General features: G+C 47.2%; 3 non-coding genes across 3 annotated transcripts; 2 read left to right on the forward strand and 1 right to left on the reverse strand.

The window, feature by feature from the left end:
- Window positions 1–6,745: 6,745 nt before the first annotated feature.
- On the forward strand, window positions 6,746–6,911 carry LOC119092858 (U1 spliceosomal RNA). The gene has a single exon (XR_005093556.1). It is a non-coding gene; the product is annotated as a U1 spliceosomal RNA (small nuclear RNA).
- Window positions 6,912–15,729: 8,818 nt separating this feature from the next.
- Window positions 15,730–15,802, reverse strand: TRNAM-CAU (transfer RNA methionine (anticodon CAU)). The gene has a single exon. It is a non-coding gene; the product is annotated as a tRNA-Met (tRNA).
- Window positions 15,803–21,197: 5,395 nt separating this feature from the next.
- TRNAM-CAU (transfer RNA methionine (anticodon CAU)) lies at window positions 21,198–21,270 on the forward strand. Its single transcript has one exon. It is a non-coding gene; the product is annotated as a tRNA-Met (tRNA).
- The last annotated feature ends 223 nt before the right edge of the window (window positions 21,271–21,493 follow it).

The following is a 21,493-nucleotide window of genomic DNA, read 5'->3' on the forward strand; positions in this document are numbered from 1 at the left end:
TTCGTTCAACCAACAGGCTCGCAGAAATCTGGTCTACTGCTGACGCATGGCATCCATCATCGTTTGCAATTAGTCCAAAGCTGAACGAAAAGCGGTTCGCGGAGTCAAGATGTAGCGTTGCTTTCATTACACGCATCCAACGAATGGTAATACTATTGCTTTGTTGCATTTTGAAGCTTCGTTGCTATTTGATTTCGTCGTATTTGCATACTGCGCCCCTGGTAACCTGTGGCCAGTTACGAAAGTAGTCTAAACTAACAGATGGTGTATTGCATTGAGAGTAGTTGTCACCATCCAATACGGTATAGTTACAGCAGGCATTAGTAGCATTATGCGAATTAAGGAAGTATGCGGCATTAGTGAATGAATGACGGATGTATCATTAGAAAAGGCGAAACAAATCATTACCACTTGTGCCGTGCGTGCCATCCATGCACACAACCGTTGCGGCGTGCTGTACAAGCTTCTCCAGCTGAAATGATGAGCAGAAGGCGAGTACGAAGTCTTCATCTCGGAGTGCGCCGTTGATGTCCGCTTCACCTGTAAGTTTGAAGGCCAATAGGTGCTGCTGAAATAAGAAACAGCGAATACCAGTTGACAACCACGCTTGAAGCAAACACACGCATACCCACTAGCAGGTTACCCTGAACGACGCAGGACGACCGAAATCAGAGCGGACGTTAGTAAAGTCATCGTGCAAGCGATACCAAAATACAAGGGATAAGTTAGTAACCATATGAGTGAGTTTCCAATGCAATGGAATGCTCTGCTACCAGAAGTTTTTTGGCTACGAGGCGCAATAACGTTTGCTTTAGCTTTACAAATAATATTCCGCAAAAATTGGCTGAACTTGCAATTTCATTCAGAAAGCCATGGAGTTTAAACTGAAGCACGTTCATGGCCACTGCGACGCAAGTACTTCGAGAGCGCAGGTGTGTGATTGCTGATTTGTCAAAACACGGTGTGAAACAAGCCCATGTTCAATACATGTTGATTGACACCGTGCTTGGCACTGTTGATATTGCTTAGTGACTTGTAGACAACACATAGTCGGCTTTAGGGTTCTGCTCCTCCCACTACCGACTAATCAGTCATTACGAATGCCTCGAACGCCTCCGATTGCGCATAGCCAGCTTCACAAGCCCACCACACCACGCATGGGAGTACAAATGTTTCATAGTGTTCTGTTTGTTGGATGCTCCGTACGAATAAATGAGCTGCGAACGTCATAGCCATGACCCTAAAGCTCCATACCCATGACCCTAACACCGCAGACCTCGGTCTAATGAAATTCAAATGTCAACTGTCGACCTGCCAGCTACGTGCAATACCACGAATCTTTGCCAATTTGCCAGCCTGACCCTATTACCGTATCTCCTCCGCAAACATCTGCACGCTGATGACCTCGTTCCGATTCTTCACGGCACTGCCATCCGCTGCCGTGATACCGACAGACCGACACATGTTATGGAGGTCGCGCCGCTGGAGCCAATATGCATGACTGGAACTGGTGCCTGCTGACGCTTCAGCCCCGAACGCCTCCCGGGCATCCTTCATGATACGGGACATTGACACCCCAGTCAGCAGCTTTTCTGGAAGTGACAGCACTACGTCATATGCCGCACACGGGCGACAGGCCGACGAACAATGACATGTGAGGCAAAACGCATATGATGGAGAAACGATCTGGATTAACCATCCGGTTCAATTTTTCAAAACATTCGGACTGGATCTAGTCCTCTCCCTGCATCGGTTGTTTGCTGCGTTGTTAATGCAAGAACAAATGTAACGTTCACACAGAAAAGGATCATCAAGCTAATTCCCAAGCAAGGAAAAGGTTCTTATTACCTGAAAGACTGGGGACCGACCGCACTACCAAACGTTGACTGAAATTAGTATACTCCGCAGTAGCAAATATATTTAAAGGTGTGATGCATAAAATAATTGGTCATCACATACCACGTGTCCTTTACGGTAAGTGCATAGGAAAAAAATACAATATTGTTGTTTGATATAAAAAACCTCAACGCACACAAAACTACTTGGAATGATCCTCGGCGCAGACTGAACTGCCTTCGAATTAGTGGCATGAAATCCTTTGAAAGCGATGATGAGAATGTTTAATTTTGGCAGAGCGGTGGCATTTCATTTTCCTGGCCCCCACCTCAAAAACTGTGGGGGGAGGCTATACCCCCTCCCCTCCCCACCCCCGTTTCCCACACACGCGTTGCATTTGCGTAGATAACTTGCTTTCGCCGCCACGTCGCAACGAATCACTAGACGACATTTCATCAGGCTCAGGCAGCCACGTGATCTGTGCTGTCCCCGCTGTGGATTCCTGCCAGAAGTCGCGCGCGGGGGCCGTAGTGCGTGCTGGAAGCGCGTTGGTGGTGGTGCGTCAATGGAGAATGGCAACCGTGCGGTGATCGGAAAACCATGCTGCGTATCAGTCCCATCACCGTCAGGAGCCATCAGGAGCCGTCGCCGTCTAGGAGCTTGACATGTCAGGTGCCGTGGCGGTTAAGGTGGGGCTGTGAGGGCTGATCTGTGCGAAATGGTCTGCCTATGGTCTGCCTATGGTCTGCCTTCACGGGTGTGCAGCTCAGAAACTCGAGCAGTTTAGGTCGTAAGAAGGGCAGGGCTGGTGACCGCGCAGAATGATCTTCAAAATGACTATTTCAGTTCAAACTCCATGCAGATGCGAACACTTAAATTTAGTGGGAAGATCAAGTCAGTTCCGTTTCGTTACTGTCCAACTGTGCTCTCTTGGCCATCCCGTGCGAACTCGAAAGAGGGGGGGGGGGAGGAGGCGAAACACGGGTGACGCGCGTCTCTTCTGCAGTCGCGCATCTCATCCCAGCCCCGCCCTCCCGGTGTCGGCGAGGGAACACGTCAACCGACACCACGCCAGAGGCGTCACTACGCGTTTACGACCGATGGGGTCGGACGCGATTTACTGCTTGAGTCCTGGCCTGGTGTCCTTCGATGTGGGCGGGGCGGCAAAAAATCTAATCTGCCTCTTTGAGATAAGGGTGTCGAGGACCCAACGGACCCCTGGGTTGAAAACGCCCCTGCAACTCAGACTCCCTCGAGGCCGGGAACAAGACTTCAGTCTCCGAGGCTTGGAGAAGTGTGTTGGGCTTCCGAAATAGTGCGGTTGGGTGAGGATCAAGCGTTGTCCCTTCCCAAGGTGAAGGCTTGTGGTAAGTCCTTTTTTGCAATGTCTTTGACCTAGTTAATTTTTGTTCTGTGTAATGTCTCATTCGTTATATGCTTTATGAAGGTGGTGCGCTTGCTTGTCAAGTTGGCTGCAGCCGTGCTGGTGGCGTCTGCGAAGCTCACTGGCGTAACCAACACTTGCTATGCAAATGATCCGCGATGTGAGGTCCTCCATAATAGTTGCGCGTAATTTTTTGCGAAGGATGCAGCGCGTTCTCTTGTTTCCAACATGTATTGAAGCAGCACAGGTGCATTTCATGTTCGAGCTTGGAGCTGATGTAAATTAGGACACTCGGGTGTGTTGACATGGATAGTTGGATGGTCGTGGGCCCCTGTGAGGTAACGCAAGAACAATCATGTCCCCCACCCTCCTATCGAATCTGGATGCAATTAAGTTGTGTCTCTCTTCAATCTGTCTATCTTTCTATCCATATATCCGTCTATATATCTGTTTGTCTCTTGTATATATATATATATATATATATATATATATATATATCCATCCCATATTCATTACGCACCGAAAGCTTCCTTCCGAAATGTATTTGCCACTAATCCTGGATCCTTTTCCTTTCCAGACCGCAACCAAAACACCGGCACGATGTTCACTTGAATACAGACGAAAAATGGGCAAGTAGCTGACTAATGCCACCATTCATTTATCAGGCACCAAGTGCCCAACGAAACAGCACGTTTTCAATTGGAGAGCACTGAATAATCGGCACGTTGCCAATATGGCATCCTCTCTTCGAAGATAAAAGCCTTAGTTGAATTCGACGGATTCTACACAATCGCTATTCTGTCGATACATCTCTTCTTGAAACGAAGATTTAGATGCATGTTCATGTCACATCTGATTCCAGAACTAGATGATAAACACATCGCGTTCTGATTATGTATATAGGTCCCAGCCAGGAATATTTTGAGATTTCAGTTCTGCTCTGTAAAGAGCAATTGTCAACAGCCTTGCGTGGTTGGCTGAGTTGCCCGTAATCCACCACGTGGAGGCCGCCACGACGGATTGCGTCTGCTTCCCATAAAGAGCTCCCATTTCAGCGCAAAGCCACGCCAGCGCATGAAATAGAAAGATTATATTTTCCAATCTGACCATGATATCGGACAACACGTCAGGCACCTTTCGCTGAAGACAACGGCACAGCTCCTAAGGGCTGCACGAGACACAGACGAATACACCGAAAGGTCTCAATGAGCTATGAAGTGCCACATAACGGCTATGTACAAGTGCAATGTGGTTTGATGAGAAGGACAAATGTAAATATGAAAACGCGATCAATTTGACTGATAGGGTATCGTTTTGCATGCCTGCAAACGTCATCCTTTCTCGCTGATAGGCGTAAGAGAGTGCTGCGTCTAGGGTGGCAATCGACATCTCGCTGCCAGCGAGAATGAAACTATCGGGAGTTAACCTGGCATTCGTGTTACGATCCTGATGTATTTATCTTTGTGATTTTAGCGTGGATTGAGGTTGGTGGGCTATCAGCAAAACAAGGCACGTTAGAGGCAGACCAGTGCGTCTCGTCGGAGTGGTATTCAAGCTTATTTTCCATATGGGCTGGTTGTAACTGGCTCCAACTAATAAACACTTTAGTCATTACCTTGTGATGCGATTGCATCCTCATGACCGTGTGGCGTAATGTGAACATTTAAACGGTGCTGGGTATGCTGTCAGTACTTAGATAGTAGCTTCCAGACTCATTGCACGCTGATTGGATCTGTCAGCGCTTGCTGCATTGTTGTCATCAAATATAGTTCAGCATCAGTATATGTTTGTGTGTGGTATACCCATAACACATGTTCTGCAGGCACGTAACTCATTTCAATTCATGAACTAAAAAAAGGATGCATCCGGGTCTCAGGATTGTATTATGATGCACAGTCCAGGTCAGACCAAATACAGACGGGATAAGACACTCAGAATGCACAGTATGATAGTTGCAGGAATCAGGTATGACCTTATTTCCTGTAGATGACATTTTGCAGGAAGCAGGATGTGATGAAGTATGTCCCCTGTTTGGCCCTGGGATGGTTCTTCTGTTTGATCATCTGAAAAACAGAGTCAGATTGTAGCCATTGGATGCATCATATGACACACACATTACCCATATCCAAGGCAATCCTTCAACAAGAGCCGTGAGTTAATGGTAAAGCGATTCTAAAAAGTGGTATCGAACACAGGTCTATAGGATGATAAAATTTCGCACATATCTGGTTCGCCGATGTTTGGTTGATGCGTGGTTTATGTAAATGATATGCGCATTTTCATCCGGTTAAATAGCTGTTTATTTGGTTCGTCGCCTCTCTCACAGGATTTAGTATGAATGCGTTAATGTGCCCACCAAGCACCCACTCGTTCCACACCTGCATGCCTTTCTCAGTGCTGCCACCTGTCGACCACGAACTGAGGTGAAGTCCGCGGCGAATTTATCCGCCGTCCACGCCTTCACTCAGTGAGTTGTGTGTCACTTGTACTTTGTCATCTTTGATGCTTGCAACTTCCAGCCAGGGGTAAAGTTTGCCAGATGAGTTGTGGGAGGGGTAAGCGGTGAAAGCATGACGCCGCCTGTCCCGAATGGTCAACTAACTGTTTTTCTAGGATTCAACGTAGGTTGTTCTCAAAGTTGTGGAATCACAAGTGGGGATGAGTGGGGTGGGGGCTAAACCACACCCACTAAATGGAAAGCTACGCCCTCGCTGGGAAACACATATGATAAGTCATTGCCAACCGAATGCAATCTTCCACCATGTTGGCCCTGGATGGTGAATTGAGCACCAGAAGTACGCGCTTTGCCCGGCAGATAACGGTGTGAAGTGGGAATTTGAAGTTTCACGGTATTCTTAAAAGGGCTGTTACTTATCGTGACTTTATGCTTGAATGACAGCTTGAAACACGAAAGGGCATCGGTCCTTTTGCTGGCAGGTGGCATTAGCTACTGGGCCACCGAGGTGTCTGTTCACTGGTTCAAGGATATTGTGATTGCAACGAAATGGTGTCGTAGGTCGTTTCTTTCGTTACATCTTTCTTCAGCGCATTTTTTGAATGTTTTTGAGTAGTAGTTAAACGTGTAGCATGATATACATGAAGTTCTACAATCTATATCAGGGGCAAAAATATCTAAAGAACGGCAAACGCTGGGTGTGAACACATAAACATTATGGTCGCGTGCTGTGGTACGTCGCAGAAACATAATGTTATGAAAAACGTGACTGGCATAAAACATCCCACACTCTCAATCTCTTGCTTCATCCTGCATCCTCACAATACCACGCCTGTCCGGGGCAGACTGCGGGCGCCAGCCACGAGTGGGCCAAGAGGCCACCCGGAGGGGACCTCGACCGGACGCCCGGCGCATGCGCCGCAGAGGGATCTTCTGCGCGAGCTAAGCCTCGGTGGTTGGCCCCAGGCGCGTGTATCCTTCCCCACCGTTATCAATTCTCTTTCATTTCAAAGCCCTGAAAATATCATTACTGGTGGAAATGACTAATCCAGTAACCAACCTGGCATTGCTCACACCTGGCCCAGGGGATGCCGTGATCACGGAGGCGGTTCCCCCACGACGAAGCCCTTCCATTGCGCTTGGGTTGGAATGGTCTATACGATTACCCTAAATGTGGGGTAACTCTGTAGCACAATTGTTGATAGCGAGGTAGGTCCTGTTTGCGGTTCAATCCTAGGAATTTTTGTGGGATGGTGGGGTGAGAAAATGTGGTTTGTTACCGTACAGTTTCAGCCTATGGTGCAAGAGAGACGCTAGCGCTGAGTGACAGCCCTCCACCATGTGGCCTGTGATATATAAATCATATAGGCTAGGCACATATTTATATACATACATGAGGAACATTTTCTTTGACACTTACCGAGCTGCCTACACTTACCAAGATTGTGACCAGTCCTCGAGGAATGTGACTTTGTACGCGCTCAACATACAGGACCTTGTGACCTCTTGTTCACGGAAGCCATGACCCAGAGACTCGAAATTTGGCAGACAGAATCACACAAGCCATCCAGTCTCGCCCGATCTTCTTCCATCAAGTGTCAGGGTGCGTTGGGGCATGATTTTAGTAGGCACTCCATGATTGGTAGCGCCATGATCATGTGCACTGAGTTGGGTGCCCAAGAACCGACCTACCGCCTTGGTTAACATCACTTCAAGTGTTGTTGATCATGGGAATTTATACCTGCAAGAACGCTATTGGCTAAGGTTTGTCCATTTGCATAGCTTAAAGGCAATGCAGTTTGTTAGTATGTTTATTCTTTACATAGGGAAGATTGCAATCAGCATGCATTGCCTTTCACTTTCATGGGTATTCAAATTGGATTTTGTTTTGGCGTGCTGCTAATCTACTTAAGGTTTATATTACGTACCTACTCATTACCGAAGGACGCAGTCATTTTTCCCAGGATTGCCCTTTCCGTACCAACATACAAGTAATGTTTTCCTTTGTACTGTATGTGTTACGTACATCGCTTTACGTACACCAGTTGAACACCTAGTACACCTGAACACCAGTACACCTACGTACGCTACACCAGTTGAATGGCTAAGCAAACTTGGCGACGTTAATTGCCTTCCGAAACCATATTACCTTTGAAAGTCCGCTGGCCTCACTCCCGTTGGCTCCAAGGCGGATGGCCTAGAGTGATCTGTTAAGGACGTGGATGTCAGGTTTGTGCACCGTTTTTGTCTGGCTCAAGTTTAGATTAAGTTATATGTGCGGCAGGCTCCATGCTTCCAAAAGCTTCATGAAACTAATGTTGGCCATTATACCTAGTTTTTGCCAACGATCTCGTGCAGTTTTGGATTGCTCTTAAAATATTTGCAGGGCATACTACCACATTTCCCTCAGTCAGGAAATGTCTCCATCCAACTGGCATGGAAGTGCGGATGTTGGGGGCAGGGAAGAGTTTTTCAGACATTCCTCCTATGCCTTTAGCATTTGGTGAACAAGTTTTCTGATGGACAGATCTGCTCAAACTTTGACACCTAAAGAAATGTTAAGTTACACCACACTGAACAGTTGAAGCCAGCTGTGATGAAATGGATGCGATGCAGGGGGCTATTTGCTTGCTATGGATGTAGTCATGTAACTGGTTGTTTTAGGTATGCTGTGGGTGAGATAGGTGGTTGAATAATACCTGCATCTTATGGAGAGCGTCCAGAAATCTAGAATATTGCATAGTCAGCATCGGTTGTAAAATATATTTTCAGAGTTTGACCCGATTTGTTGAATGAGCATTTGGAAACAACAAGAAGACAACTGTGAATGATAGATGAAAGCTGTCATCAGTACATGAACCAAGTGATGCTTTGTGCAAAAGGACCTGCAGCATGGATAGCGTGCCCTTGGTGCACAACACTACCCTCTTTGTAATGGTGAGCAGATTTGTTACCTTGGTGCCATGTTGTGTTTGATGTCTGCAGGTCATAAGGCAACTTTTGTTTCATCATAATGGATAAGTTGTAATGATAAGCTAAGATTGCCTTGGGCATGACACGGTTATCTGCCTGGCTTACATATGGTCTTTGGGACGTCCAAATATGGCTGTTGTATCACCTAGGCATCAATCCGTATCCACCCAACGCTGTTGACCGCAAGGATGTCACAGGTGTACCTCCACCATGGGATGTCATGAAAGCAAATATCGGCATACCTTCTTGCCAGTCAATGGCAAGTCTGAATGGGAACACTGTTCTCACCACACAGGATTTTAGCACCATTTCTTGATAGCTATAATGGCTATCTTCTTTTCAGAGTGCTGGCAATACCAGCTATTTCCCATTGCGCGACCCTATCAAAATAACTATTCCATACATGGTGCGTGCATGCATGTAATGCTTGCTACTGAGCTTGAGGGGGCAGCCATCCCGTAGTAAAACTTGTGTCCACACCAGACATTTCATACTTTTTTTCTAACAGCCAGCAACAATTCCCAACCACAATTGTTGCCACTTGCTGTGTATGATTTGGGAGTCACTTCAGTAGCTGGGCTTATTGTTGCAAGCTGCTCATAAATGCATTTGTATGGGGGTAGTTGATATATTGTTGGGACCGGGGGAAGAAGGTGGTATGGTGCTGGGTGGCCCAGTTGATCAGAGAAGGTAATTTGTGAGTGTAATTGGTCATTGTAAAGATATGCTTGTTTCCTGCAATGCCAACCATGGCAACAAATATTGATGTATGACAGGCTTCAGGTGTATTGTAAATGTCATGCTTAAAAATGCCGGTCAGAAGGGCAAGCCACCATCAGCATGGCAGGTTGGAGGCATTTGCGTTCCCCTCAGTTTTTGGAGCTACTGCCACGCATGAATGGTCCAATGTGTGATGATTTGACATCGCCTCTGCGATTGTCATGAAGTGGCTTACAGTTTAAATGGGCAGGTTACTTCCCCATCATTCCTGCTCGCACACCTGTGTTGAAATGAACTGTTTTCTAGCTGAAATATATCCTGAAATCCTTATGAATCACTTCTTCTGTTTCATGCAAATACCTGGCTCTTGGTGCTTGCAATGTTCAGCGAAAACATGTGTTGTCTGTTACTAACACTTTTTAGGAATATTGCACACCTTTGCCAATCCTGACAAGGCAACTTGTGTTTTCCACATGACCTGTAATGTCAAATGAGTTCTAGGCTGCTGCCGAATGGCTTCACTTGTCATGTGACATACATGGCTATATGCCTTTGGAATTCCAGTTGTGGTATTCCAGGCCTTTGAGATTTTACGTACCTTTTTGTTCAGTCTTTTCAGTTGCGCCAGCGCCTCTCAGATGAGATGTCGGTTTATGGAATGGCCCGAACTGCACAACAGTGTGGAAATAAAATGGAAAGCCTGCGGCGGGCATTTAGCTGAAGGCGTATTCGCCGGGCCGTATCAGGATCGACCGGCGGGGCCACCACATAAAGAACTTCCAGAGAGCGTCCTTGGAAGCCGACCCTCAGCATCTCTGTCGGAGGAGGGCTTCGACCTCATGTCTGACCGTCATTATTAGGTTGGTTTTTCAGAAGACTTACTGAACTCCATACGTCCTAGTCTGGACACCACATGACTGTGTTGAAAAACCGGTTGGGGGAGAGGGGTGGGGGTGGGGGTTACATTGCAACCAGGTTGCCTTGCGTTATAGCAGAAAATCTGGAGGAATGCCAGAAACATTGTAACGTGTATCAAACACAGCAAATCAGCTCCTTTGTCATGGCCTGACAGCGTCATGAAAACAACCTCTTACATGCCCTGAGTTGCATGGTTTTCATTTCCTGTAACATCACGTTTGGCTGAACTTTTGTGTCCACTTCAGGATCACCTGCTCTGCCTCTATAATGTCAATTGTGTTGACATGGCTAAGGTGCAGCCATTGACAGTGGGGGCTGCACCAAAAATGATGTTTATGGGATAGGGTGTCTCCTTATTTCTTACATTGACAGTATTGTGGTGTTTCAGCGGAGAGCATGTCGCAGTTAAGCGACGACTGGGGGCGGCATGCACTCCAAACGTCATAGACATCGCCGGACCCAGCGGCGCTGGCGCCGCTGCCACCAGTTCTGCAGCCACCGGCTCTACAGCAGCCACCGGCTCTGCAGCAGCTGCCAGCCCCGCAGAAGCCGCTGGTCCCGCAGCCACCGGCCCGGCAGCCACGATCCCCGTAGCCACTGGCCCTGAGCCTGCCAGCGTTGCGGCAGACCTGAGTCAGACGCCACGCGCAACCAAGCGCCGTACAGAACGGGTTAAAAGGAAGGACGTCCTCGAGCGGCCACTGGACCGCTATGATCAGACGGAGGCGCGCAAGCGGGAAGAGTACGCCGCAAGGCGCGCCACAGACGCAGCCGTGCAAGAGCTGACCCTGCACGTGGGGCGCGTGGTCGAAGTCCTCATCATCTTGGTCGCCCAGGGGTGACGCGACTGACCCTAGTCGCGAGCAGACGCGCTGCCCTTTGGGACTCTGCCGCCGGGCCGTGCGCAGTTGGCATTTATTGAGCTTCGCCGCCGCCGCGCACCGCGCGGCCCGGCAAACGCTCTGAACTGTGATATGATGGCCCTGTTTTTGAGCATCAAGAATATCTCACCCATGTGTTTATAATCCAGTTTATTTGAGCCATTTGCGTGAATACATCTGATTGATTTAGCTCTTTTTTCTAGCTCCATAAAGGCATAGATCAGTGACGTTATTTTATTTCCGCACAGTCACGAAGAAGGCACGCAGCGATGGTCGTGATCTAGATCTAGGAATGCTTTACACATATATCGGCATCTGAAGGCTCTTATTACATGACATACATATATCACACATATATAAAGAACACATTAATCGATGCCAGCTACGCGGATGCTGCAGCAGAAGCAGGCTTTGACTGTTCGCGCCAACCTAACTTGCGCGCTAGGGCATACGCAGGCTGGCTTTGCAGACGCCAACCTAACCCATCCAACCCTCACCTGGCACAGTCCGTTCTTGCGTAAGTTGCTCAAAATTAATCGTTACGCCAATCTAACCAAACCCAAACTCTGGCCCCACAGGGCATGGGTTGCAGACTGCTTGAGCGGAAAGCTGGCGGCGAGGTACTCGCAAATAGCGTTCCGTACTCCGTGCACACTTTGGTTGTACATGACATCGTATGCCGGGTCTGAGTGCTGGGGTACTGGGATGCCCCGTCCACAGGTACCTTCCAGGCGTCGTTGTACCGTTCCAGCTGGCGTTCACAGAAATTGTGCAACACAGCACGCAGCAACGAGTAGTGGGACACGACTGTGGTGCATCTCAGTTCTCTTTTGGAGCTTTCGCCAACGTCCAAGGCGTCCAAGGCGTCCAAATGCACACTCGACCACCATGCGTCCTGAGCTCAGATAAACGTTAAATCTTTCCTGCCTCTGCGCGAGCTGTTGCCTTGCCGGCGTGCTGATGCCCCGTAGCTGAATCGGGTAAGGGTTCATGAGCCACGACAGCAGAGGATAGACAGGGTCCCCAAGCAGCAGAAGGTTAACCGAGGCTCTATGGATGTTCACCGGTTCCTGCAAGCAAATGGGCAAGGTCTCACGTCAACAAAAAAGTTGCAAGGCTCCTTTCTTCCCAAGAACTGGGTCCTGAAGAAGTTGTTCAAGCGAGGCAAAAGTTGTTAATAGTAAAACAAGTATGTGCTGCTGCTACAAGCATTCCTTTGTACGTTGCTTATCACCAACTGAAGATGACAGCAGTTGACCGTACATATTTAATATAGTACCCTTTATGACAGCAACTGGCCATGCAAACACGGTAAAGGGTAAAGGGTGTGGGCAAGCTAAAACTGTTGGTGTAGGTGTGGTGGCGATGAGGACCAATTGCTCACTTAACATTTTCTATGGATGCCTTTGAACAGTGGTGCTAATGGGGTTGAATATGTGGTGGACTCAAAAACTTTTCAGCTTGCCTGCAACAGTACAGTACTCTCTTCTATGTCAATGGGCCTTGGAATTGGGTGGATATAGATGTTAAAGCTCACATCTTGGGCTCTTTTGTCGATGTGGAAGTTTTGGGACAACAAAATGCACGTTATATCACAATGTTGACTATAGCAACTAACAACTACCTTTGGAAGCAAGCCACCGCTGAGATAAAGTTGTAACACTTAAATGACTGCTTAGTCATGCCAGCTGCTAGGACTTCCACAGTAGATGCTCCGGGACCTGTAAATAAAGAAGAGAATCATCTGAAACCCCGTGGAATATGTGCCACTAACATGGTTGCAAGCACTCAGAAAACATTTGCTACATTATGAAGCACAGGGAAGAGAGGAGGAAAACACTAGTAGTGCAGAGCATAAATTCCTCCAGTTGGAGAAAACGGGTCAATAAGAACTGATATGGATCATTCATGGTGTAATCAGCATCTTCGGAAAGAAAAAATGACCTGTCACATTTGCATGGATGACAAGTTGTTGATGTTGGTTTAAGTTATGTTAAAAATTCAGACTTTTCACTGGCATTACTATTTCGATTTCATTTATAGTGTATCACATCGCATCTATCAGGCAGATCCAATATCACACAAAGACATCCCTTCACATCAGTGCATACTGTTACACATGTACATCCATACAGCAAACCAGTGGGAGGCACACAAGTATTAATTGTTACACGGTAGTCTAACTCTGGTTTACATTCCTTACTAGGTGCCAACATTGAAATTGCATGCCTCCTAAAATGAGCACTAATGCTTGCTCAATATCATAGGTGACACATGAATGAAGAATATCGATGACCTTTGGAATGCCTCTCATGGAAAACTTCCACGTATCTGCCATCAACCTCTGCTTGCAGCACCACAGATGACAAGCCTTTCCTGTTGACATAATCACGAAATCCACCCTCAGGGGCTGTCACTTTCCAGAAACCACAAAGCATTCTTCACTAAATACAAATACACAGATACCTACGCCATCCTGGAGACAAGCGGGATCGTCTCTCACAGCGCGTGCACGCACTTCTCCCTCGGGAACTTGACGCCCATCGTCATCAACTGACCCCACTTCCGCAGCTGCATCGTGAAAGTGGAAGGAACGACACGATTGTGGTTCCCGTTGATTGCGAGCTCGTGCCACTGCTCACCCGGGTACGGAACGAGCTTCCCCTCAGTCGCTCCTTGCTGGTCGTTCTTCTTCATCAACTGCATGAGACCACTGATGAGACCACCGATGCGTTACAAAAATCCAAGTCAAATTGGGCCTTGAGGTGGTCCTCTGTGAAAGGTCTCAACTTGTCCTGGATCTTTTGCTTCAGATGCGTCTGGTGAAAGACACGGCACTGCTCATTGCAGTGGTGCGTACAGAGACAGCTTGCGTCGCAAGGTCTATGGACAAAGGAAAACTCATTTTAAATACAGAATCTATGAACCTAGGGAACTAGAAAACGCCCAGTACAGCACTAGAAATCCAAGACCAATAAGTTAAAAAATAACCTTTGTTATTGAAGTGTTAACATTGGCTGGCGTATTTTGTCAGTGTCTCTTTACTGTTGGAAATAGTACAAGTGATAATATTTTGTTATGAAGTGTACACGAAAATTAGTCAGTGGAGAACAAAACGCAAAAAGTGGATTTATGTTATCCACTTAATCCATTTAGAATGCATTGCTTGCAACAAATATTATCAATCTTCTTAGTGTCAGCACAAAGCATGGAAGGCAGCATTAAAGAAGCATTTATTGGTGCTCTTAATTTGGTATTTAGACATTTAAAAAGACCATTTGTAAGCTCTAAGTTGGCTGAGAAGGACAGAATCGTAATTCTCCAGACTCACTCGATAAGATATTAATTAGGATCCTAATAAAGCGTACCCATCTTTTTCTTCGAAGGAGACTTTACGTTTTGTGCAGCATACACAACCAGACACCACAGCTGCTTCCTCCCAGTAGCCAACCAGCGCCCCAAGGCCACTAGAGAAGGCTATGCAGACGCTACGTCGCCATGGGACTAAAATTTGGTAGCCCGCAGTGTGGTTGTTGGTTGATGCTACGAAAAGGTTGGTAGATACCAGGCACATGATTAAAAACGGTGAATTGGCCACTGAATTCGATGGCAGCCCCGCTCTACACCTTTGCTTTAATGTTATATAAATAGGTATAATAATTTTGCTTTGCAGCCCTTCGCAAGACGAATCAATACTAGGATTTGACCGCAAACATAAATCCTATTAAACCACGTTTCTAGTTGCAGCACCTGCGCCATATTCGTCGAGGCTAACGCGCGTAAGTATCTAAGCGTGAAGCGCTTTTGGGCAAGGAAAATGTATACGTAAATAAATAAATATCATATGTATTATTTACATTAAGCTAATAAGTGGGCAATGATTACGCATATACTTTTACATTGCGGTACCTATATGGAGTACAATGTGCAAATAAGGTGATGTGAGAAAGGCAGGTCCCAAGAATTTCGCTGTTGCTGTGCTATGACGTTCCCAGGTGTTGGTTAACTTGCAGATCTATAATTTTGGATAGGTTGAATAAAAATGGTGCGCGGAGAATAATACCCCCACCGCCATAAAATATCCCTATTGGACTATTTGAGGGCTGAGATATTTGCCTCGACGCTTTGACTGGCAGAAATTGCAAAACTTGTCAGAAATCGGCCCATTTTACAAGAAAATTATGCTTTCTTGTACTGAAATGGCACGCGCCCGTATTTAAGCCCCCGAGGTTCACCACTCACTAACCCAATTAGGGCAGGTCAACCCTGCATCCACCCTGACAGCGCTTCCTCTAAGGCTACAGGATGTGCATTCCAACTCCTCACCGCCCGTCCAAGCCCGTCTGGCCCACCGTATCTCATTTCAATCATATGTTGTCATTGTTCTTGCATGCTTTGCTCTTTTACACAAGCTGTTTCTAATCCCTCCGGCTAGAGGCCTTCGGGATAAATCACTGGTGTACGCGTAACCCCATCTTTCTGTTGGGGCAGGCTAAAAGCGCATTTCGGCAATAATTTGTGGCTGTGTTGCTAACGGTTAGGTCTGTGATCGTCTTAAAACGTGCCCCGGGTGAGGATCGAACTCACGGCCTTCAGATTATGAGACTGACGCGCTGCCTTCTGCGCTACCGAGGCCCATGATACACGAAATAAGTCATTAAACGAACGCCACGCGCCTCCTCTAATGAAGGGGTGTTCAGGCATCAATCTGATAAAGGAATGGGGGTGGGGTGCTGGTGAAGGGGGTAACCAGGGTTCGATCCAGTGGGGGAAGACCAAGACCTGATGCTACCTTTGGGCTCCAAAGGGCCCATAGCGGGTCGAACAGACGCAGTTACTTACACAAAACGCAACAAAATTGGACGTCGTCGCGTTTCCAGGCGGCCGAGAACAATCACAAGCGAAAGTGGAGGGCCCACGAGTAGACAACAGTTACTCTTCATTAATTGAGACGGTGGTAACTTAGAGCGTTTAATGCTCATTATGCTGTACAGAAATCCTACAGTGTTCCCGGGGCCCTGTAAGTTCGCTTGCTGGGCCAATCCGATCGTTAAAAAGCTTGTACGTTGTCCCTGATTTCTTTGTATTTGCTCGGAGGGCCCTGTGCTGTTGCTGCACCCTTCCTGCTAGCGTGTCAGAGCACTATCGTCAAAAATGTGCCTTCTTCTGATTCTCTATTGCCCAAAAGGCTCTGTACGCTTTAGCCGGGGTACCCATATGTTAATCTGCCGGGATATCCTCCTTTGTTCAGGGGCCCTTCACGTTGCTCTCAGTTAACCTACAGACACACTCAGTATATACCCTCTATTGCTTGCTTAGGGGTCTACACTTTTATCTGAAGCCCATCTACAACCTGCTTAGGCTTAATTGGTCGTTCGGGGCTCTCCCAGTTAACCTGCTTAGACACATCGGATTGTTCGGAAGCCCTGCGCATTGAGTTTTAGAGAGCCCCACTCACTTGTAGGGGCCCTATCTGTTCATCTTCTCGGGCACAATGGATTGTTCGGGGGCATATTGAGTCTTGGCATTTCAAGGTAGGGCCCAACGTTCCTGTCAGTGGCCATCTGATAGCCTGCACGGGTACACTCGATCCTTCGGGAGTCCTCCATACTGGGCCTTGGGTACTTTATTGGGTACTTATTTGAATGGAGGCGCCACGCTCTTGTCTGGGGCCCTATCTGTTCATCTGTTTCGATGGTGTGGTTTGCTCTGAGGACAATTTACGAGTTGACGGAAGCCTTTTTGTTGGCTTGTCGAGGCACCCATGGTCGCTCAGGCTCCGTCCCTACTGGCTCTGGTACCTTAGCCTTGGAGCAGCAGTCAGATAATTGTCGAACACAGCTTTCGGAGCCGCCATATTCATATGTGTCATTTCCGTTTGGTACTGAATTTGTGACGCCTATTATAATCGTGCATCATAACCTCCATGCATTTTAAGGCTCGGGATTTTTGTACTCCTTCCAATCGAAGCAAAAATTCTGCACGGCTTGCTTTAAATAAGCTAGGCGTTATGTTCGTGCCTGATTTTAATTGGTATTGGAACCACCTTTAAATCATTTTGCATGTTTTTTTCCGAAAACATTAGTCTCAAAATAACAGGATTCACCATGATGTCGAAACATGGATAAGCTCAAGTATGTGTATACGCAGCCCGCTTGTTTTTCTAGGACGCGAACAGTAACGTGAATTCCCGTAGAAAACATCACATTCAAGAAACTGAAAATCTAATGGCCGGAGTGCGAGGATTTTTGGGATGCCTTAGACCATACGGGGCCCACAATGTTGCGTGCTCCCCCCCCCCCCCCCCCACCCTCCGTCACCTTTGACGAAATCCTGGATTCTTTGATGAATCCTTTGATGTGGATATATTATATATATATATATATATATATATATATGTGTGTGTGTGTGTGTGTGTGTGTGTGTGTGTGTGTGTGTGTGTGTGTGTGTGTGTGTGTGTGTGTGTGTGTGTGTGTGTGTGTATGTGTGTGTGGGTGTGGGTGTGGGTGTGGGTGTGGGTGTGTGGGTGTGTGTGTGGGTGTGGGTGTGGGTGTGTGTGGTGTGTGTGTGTGTGTGTGTGTGTGTGTTAAGAGCTTGAGGCTCAAAATTTTCTGGTTATGTAGGCCGGTATATGAAATGATTTTTTAAAATTTTTAGATCTTGCGGTAGCAACAGACGGTTCGAAATGGATGAAACGTGGTCAAAGCTGAGATTGGTGTACAAAGTCCTCCCGGACCTCTGCATACAACCAGCTTGAGGCTGGATGCTTCTTGTAAGCAGGAGGTTACTAGGAACATATCAGGCCAATAGCACTCTCTTGCCTTCAAAAGGTCAAAATAATCCAAAGTCTTTGAGATTATCGTCATAAGCCAAATCAATGTTCGATTTAAGGACTACGCTTGGTGGTGTCTTGCCTGAGCAAATGATGATCGAGGCAAATGATGACCTAGTTAAGTAACTTCTGAAGTGTATTTGCGAGGAACAATATGAATAGAGATGACAGTACATGAAGCCTCATCCATCGTAAAATATCCAGGAAAATGGAGATACGGATGGAGAGACAGACACATAGATGGACCTTGAGTAAGGACTCTGAGAAGAAAAATCCCGCGGGAGAATCCGATTGTCTCCCCATTATCCTGGTTATTCTACGAGGAACGAGGTTATTAGTATTGTCTTATCTGGAATGCTAGACAAGTTGCACTGCTACCTTACAAACCGTTTTCAAGTTGCATGGCATACTCCTGATTTACCTATTTACGACGGCCTACCACGCACTATCCGGCTTATCTAGTTGTCAAGCAAAGTGATAGTCAACATTAGCGGGCATCGATGGGCGTTGTAAATTGTGAATGCTCTCACGAAAGTCTGTGATATACATTACCTGCACATGATCTTTTTATTTCTTTTCATCCGATGTGAGTGAAGGAATGTAGCGATACAAGAAATGACTGGGGTCATTCATTGTAGGCATTACTTACGTCATATCTGAGAGAAAAATCGGAATTTTTCCTCAACCTGAATTTTTCGACAAGTGTTTGATGGACAGCTAGTCCGTCTTTGGACTTGGGATTTCCCCTTCGATAAAACCTTTCAGAAAACGGTACCTCTGGTACGTACCTTGGTACCGGCGTGCCAACACATAAACAAGGGTGAAGAAAGGGTGTTGGGGGGCAAAAGATCACCTACACATGACAAAAGTGTTCACAATTCCTGCATTCCAACGTTGGAACTGGCGGTGCCCGCGAGCAACAAATAATGTTCCTGCTTGAAACGTGTGCTTTGCTAAAGACACAACTGGCCTCATAATAAGTAAATGGAAAGAGGCAATTGTTGGGCCCACTGTCCCCACCCGTCTCACTCCTGGTTTAGCTTCTGGCTTGACGTAACCTTGACACGACAGAGTATATACCGCCTTTGATATCTTTATTGATTACCATCCTCCCCTTTTCTGCACTGCAGCTATGTCTTCCAAAATGGCGTGGCTAATAGATTTTATAGCATACTTTCCTCCTTTTTCCACACATGTGTCCTGGACATGAACGGGAAGGCGGCAACTTCAGCAGAATTTCTCCCAAAGTTGGCGAATAGCGTTTCTGTAGATGAGCGTTTTTCCTCTGGTTAGCGTTTTTCTTGGAAAGTTGTGATCACATGTCGAAATTTCCGCAGTGAAATCAAAAATTCCAGGGAGCTTTGAAGAATCGTTTAGAAAATTATATGGGACATTGCAAATAATATGGAGTTGAATGTGTACGCTCGTCAACCTTATCGTAAGCAATCAGCTGTAACTTGTTATCAGAGATGAAAGATCAACTTCAAAATTGCTCAATTAATTCTGCCTTGTCAGGACCGGTAAGACCCTTACGTCCCAGCCCGGACTCTTAGCCGCTGCCACTCTGGCGATACGGCGGCCGGGCCCTGTTCGTGGCCCCTGTTCGATCTGTAGGTCATGAATAGCATAAATCGTACAATAGTGCTCTCCGTGATGCGATAGGCCCTGTGACCTGGGCATCATCATCATCATCGAACACCGGATCAGTGCTGACGCAAAAGGATGTCTTATCGCTGCAGGGGTCCAATAAATGACGCATTGACCCCAGTTCGGCTTATCGGAGCCCTTGCCGAACCATGGCGGAGAGCATCTCGTTCAGTGCTATGGTCCTGGGTCCCTGTTAGGCGTTCTGGACCACTGACCACCATCGAGGCTTCATTGTTTCAGGACCCCGAATAATGCAACGGGGTGTCCGCGTGAGCTTTGCAGGCTCCCGACCCGCCTCTGTTTGGGAAAAGGGCCCCAAGGTCCATATCGACACGGAGCCGGCTATTATATATATATATATATATATATATATATATATATATATATATATATATGGATTCCCCTTCTGGGGGGAGGACTCCTCTAGACCTAAGTGCCCCTCGCGTGCGCCCCTCATGGTGGTCATTGGAATGAAGTTTCTTGTAAAAACAAAAATGTTTGGCCGTTTGTGATGACCCATAGAAGTTCACATCAATAACAAATATAGATTACCTGACCCGAAATGAAGGTTGCAGCGTTTCTTTTACGAAGAAGCCGACCCACAATTTCGTGAAAAGTGAGACATGGCATTGCGGTGCCCCTGGAGTTCCGTGCTCCTCGAAAACTATGGCTTTATGGTTCCTTTGTGGTACCCCTCGTATGTGGTGTCTGCTGTCAATGAAAAGTATGTAGATACCGGAATAATGTGCGTCCAGAAAGGTAAAGTTAAGTATCTCGGTAAAGTATCTAGCTGCCGAAGGGCTGAAAGTTGATGCCGCTTGAAAATCATGTTTTGGCCCTTCGTATGCCCGGTTCAATTAGTTACATCTTGAAAATAAGGCTATGTTGTCCGGAAATGAAGGTGCTAGCGTTGCTTCACGGAATGAACCGATCCGCGATTTTGTCAAGGGAAAAGCATCAAACAATGATGGTCCTGAAATTGGTGCCTCTAAAAAACAAAGTTTTGGGGCTGTATGTGGGGTCCAAGGAATTCGGTACCGCTGCGAAATGAAGAGCCCCAGGAATTGGGCGCGCCTAAAAAAATAAAGGTTTTGGCGTTCTCAGATAACGATTTTGACGCCAATCAGTCATGACATTCCGGTGCCCGTTCAATGCACAAAAGACCTCATGGATAACATAAGGGGACTACATAGGCGCCTTCCCCAGATCAAACAACGGCACCGACGCCCGGCGTTGCAGTCTCCATACGCCGCGCGACACCGGCCTGTGGCCGTGACACAAAGCGATAGCCAATAAGTAAGCGGAAAAGATGACGAATCATGAGGATGATGGCTGGTGAACTACGCAAGTCGGCATGTATGTTTAATGTAGTGCAAAAGTAAGCTAAACGCAGCCTTAATCTGACGAGTGCGGGGGGGGGGGCAGTTAGCACTGCTTCCCCCACATTGAAAAGTGTGTGGGGGGGGCATGGCCTCTCTGCCCCTCCTCCCCTCCTCCCTCTCCCCCCCCCCCCCCCCCCCGTTCCCACACCACTGATTTTGCGTGCTGCAGGCCTCGGTAGCGCAGTAGGCAGCGCGTCAGTCTCATAATCTGAAGGCCGTGAGTTCGATCCTCACCCGGGGCACGTTTTAAGATGCCCCAATATCTTGGTGTTCCTCATATGACGTCATTCAGAAAGCCTACAACCACATCGCAACCCATGCCCTACGTAACGCACACCTCATTCAACTGAGACCGCGAAGGTCCTTCACGACGCTCCGCGCCTTGGCGCTTTCTCGCATTTGGCTCAGCTTCTGTTCCAAGACTTCAGTGTCAGGACCACAGCACTGCAGACGAGGATAGGGTAA

Source organism: Pollicipes pollicipes, unplaced genomic scaffold (genome assembly GCF_011947565.3).
Source record: "Pollicipes pollicipes isolate AB1234 unplaced genomic scaffold, Ppol_2.1 Scaffold_3485;HRSCAF=4098_pilon_pilon_pilon, whole genome shotgun sequence".
Taxonomy (NCBI): domain Eukaryota; kingdom Metazoa; phylum Arthropoda; class Thecostraca; order Pollicipedomorpha; family Pollicipedidae; genus Pollicipes; species Pollicipes pollicipes.